The sequence below is a fragment of the Onychostoma macrolepis genome, chromosome 03 (genome assembly GCF_012432095.1).
Source record: "Onychostoma macrolepis isolate SWU-2019 chromosome 03, ASM1243209v1, whole genome shotgun sequence".
Classification (NCBI taxonomy): Eukaryota; Metazoa; Chordata; class Actinopteri; order Cypriniformes; family Cyprinidae; genus Onychostoma; species Onychostoma macrolepis.
In genome coordinates this window covers 55,328,919-55,332,886 of record NC_081157.1, presented here as the reverse complement: position 1 = coordinate 55,332,886, position 3,968 = coordinate 55,328,919, and positions in this window count along the sequence as shown.

Here is a 3,968-nt window from a genome sequence, read left to right as displayed (position 1 = left end):
AATTTCAACGGGAAAGTGTTTCTTTGCCGCGCTTGACACCTCATTTGCATGTTTTACGACTGATCTGGAGACTGGAGTAATTTTCCCCACAGTACAGTAAAAATAGTATGATGCATTTCACGATCACATAGTGTACATCATTGTGTGAGGAATAAAGAGCAGATCATTTTGATATCAAGAAAGAGACATCTAAAAGGTATTAAACCAGAGATACATTCATACACCTGAATATGAGTGTTTAGAGCTTACTAATACAAATAACGAGTGGTAACTAGGCTAATATAATAAGGAAACATACAAACAACACATGCATATACCAGATACATTTGTAACTGATTAATTATGGTGTGTGTTATGTATCTTGTAATTGTGGGGGAGTCCACTGGTCAGCCAGGCCTGGCACCGAGGGTCATTTAGTTCTCTTGGAATGTGTTTGAAGTCCGATGGAGAGAAAAGATAGTCGATCTGTTTAGCATCTTTTTGACAGTGGGGGGGACAACCCTTGGCAATTTAGCACACATATAAAGATAGAATGTGGGGCCAGGCTGTGAAATATATGCAAATGTCAAAAGGCTAAAAGGGTCTCTTAAGACATGAAGTCCCAACGACCATCAAGGATCATAAGCAGATGTTACACCTCCAGAAAAAGTGAGTACAAGGTTTTTTAAATGAATCTTTGCAAATCGCCTTTCCTAATAATGTGCTAATTAGCAAGTTTCAGGATGAATGCAGCTAAAGTAAACAGTCCCTCAGATAGTGGCTTGGAAGAGAGGGGTGGAGTCAGCAGAGCTCATTAACATTTAAAGGAGGGTTAACCCTAACCGCTTGCTCTGACAAGAGCTGTTTTTGAGAGGGTAAAAAAGGTGTTTTCTACACTACCAATGAGAAATTTTAACGAAACTATGTTACAGACTTTTCATTAAGACCCTAAAGAATAATATCAACTTGTGGAAAATGGGCATTATTCCTCTAAAACTACACCAGACAGCCATCTCTTTAACCTCCTGTCTGTAAGCAGACTTGTCACCGTCCTGAATGAGGCTGATCAGTGTGGTGATTTTTTTTTTTTTAAAGTTAAAATGTGTATACGAAGCGACTTACAAATGAGCAATTTTCTAAAAATAATGTACGAACGTAGAAGGAAATAATTATAAAGAAATAGGTCTCGTATCTAATATCTAAACTAGGATAGTATTAATAATATAACGTAAATGTCTCGAATGAAGACGATGGATTAAAGCAATATCTTATTAAATCAAGCAAATTAGCAGAAATATTGACGAATATGAACAAATCATAGAAAGATAAAAACCCACCAATTTTCATACTGCTACTACTAGGACTCAAGCTATTTTTTTTTGGTCTGGTTTGAGAGTCGGGCTACTACAGTGAAAAACATTGTGATTTATACAGTACGTGTCTTCAAGTAATGAGGTGTTAAACCAGTGGTACAGTAACAAACAATATTCAACATAAACTAGAATCCAAAACTCTAATGTAACTGCGAGAATGTTTTACGTTCTGTAGATTATCTCAATATGAAATCTCAGTTCACTTGCATTTTCAGGCTAACTAAACCTATTTTTCAGTCCTTTAGGTTTGGTGAAACATATGTTATAAAAATCAACGACAGGCATGACAACTTGGAAACACTTAACATCTAATATTTATTTAATCTAAATTTATGATATTTAGAAAGGGGAAAAAAAGATATACTACAATATTTCAAGGGGGCTGTGCTGTTGAATACAGTAACTTCATGCCGCGTTGTTTTAATAAAAGTGGATCAGTTATGAAAACAATTATGACAACTCTCAGTTGGTGTTGTGCGTGTTTCCCCCAAGATCAAAACTTTTGGTCAGATGAATACCTAAATCATGTGTCTGTGTGTTGGTGCAGACCATCTAAAACGGACAATAACATGCACCTTTCAATGAATCAACTACATGACATTTGTGATTTACTTATTAAAGACACGTTTAGAGACGCGTACAAAGAAAATATTGTTTTCACACCATCTTCAAATTGTAATGCGTAACTGTATGCGCTCTAAATGAAATAGATGTACATGTAACAGAGAAAACAGTAAGATCGAGGCCTTGTGTCGCGTTGCCTCTTTGTTGACAGACCAGTAATATGTACACCACAATGTCCGTTTAAACACTCTCTTGACTTTCCTTTAATTATCTTATACTGTATTTGTTCTCGTTTTCACTCGCCGCATGATTGACCAAACTCTGAGGATGGTCTTCAACTAAAAAACTGTACAAAAACAATGAAAAAAGTATAGCGTGGTATCAGCTATTGGGGAGGGCCGTCAAAATCAACACTAAAACTAAAAACATTAAATATATTTAAAAGAGAGTATTTCAGTATTAGGTATTTGTTATACCGATACATATTTCCTGTATAAAAGACTACGTCTGTGACCTTTTCATGGGCATGTAGTTTAACATTATGGTTCTTAATTACGGTCACATTACAACAAGTCGACATAGTCCCTCTACCAAATCTGCCAAAAGTGGACAAAACAGAAAAGTTTTAGCAAGAGGCAGATGCTTATGCTTATAAGGGTAGTACGCATAGGCCTAATATTTAATAGCAAACGGAAAACTTTGAAAGAAACGAGTCATTGGTATGACAAATAAAATGTGAATATCGTCATCAGCTATCTTGAACAAGAGGTCTAAATCTAGTGACGTAAGGAAAAGTATACACAAATGCCCACGAGCGTAATTGTCTGTATTCATACGGCGATTTTCTTAGAAACTGTGTCTCTTGAGATACATAGGGTTTTTGTTCTCACAAAATTCCTCGATATTTTGTGTCTGTAACCTTTTCAAGAAGGCGTACAACATCAACTTTACTGAATGTGTGGCTTTCAGAGCGATGGCTAGATATGCTTCAGTTGTATGTGTAAATCAACTAGACTTATCATCCTACGTATATGGATATGGATAATTGTCCTAAAAAGTAATACGGACTTAGTCAAACGCTCTCAAGTCGAAATTTTCTTAATTTCATTTATTTCTTTAAACACTGAATGCTGACTGCTCTAAGAGAGAGAGAAGGCCTCACCTACAGTCATTGTAATGACATATACAGTCCAGCAAACAAAATGTGAACAACGTCATCCATAATCCTGATCATCTGACTTAGTAAAATGACAGTCACAGGAGATCGAGAGGAGGTTTTTCATTATGACCCTTTTCTTATATGATGTAAAACACTTTCTGAGAAACTAGACCTTTAGGAATTTACAACTGTACCCCCATAGATCTTGTTTGGATATTATCTTTGGGTCTATACAGGGGGAAAGCATGGACGATAAGGTTTATTCTGTATGTGAGTCAAATATAATAATAATAATAATAATAATAAACAGGGGAAACAAGATCATCTGATACACCTCTTTAAATTCGTGTTGGATGGTGAAAAAATCCACATTCTGATGCATCTAAAGTATTAGAAAGACATGAAACCACGATACACGAACAAAAATATTGAATAAAATATGATGAATGAATGTAAAATATGTTTTCTTTGTTCAGTTAAGAAGGTTCGTCTATTGGACCTTAGAAAATAAGAATAAATCATTTCAAGATCAAATACTTTTAAATGTAGGTTTGTCAAAAAGAATAATCTGTTATCTGATTTAATTGTATTTTCAAAAAAAAAAAAAAAGAAGAAGAAATAAAATAAAATAAATAAATTGCCTTTCTTGAAAACATTGTGTCAAACTTAATCGGTAACCTGATTCTCATTTAATCGTGCATTCATCACATATTTATCAGACTTACAAAAGTATCATGATCCTTCGTAGAAGTAATAAAAGTAAATCGTATAAAACAACGAGAACCGATTAATGATTTTGTTAGAACACAACGGTATGAAACTACATTTGGTAATCTTTTATTCAAACTTTAAAGTAAGTTTATGCTTTAAAATCAGCAAGTACTATAGAAATG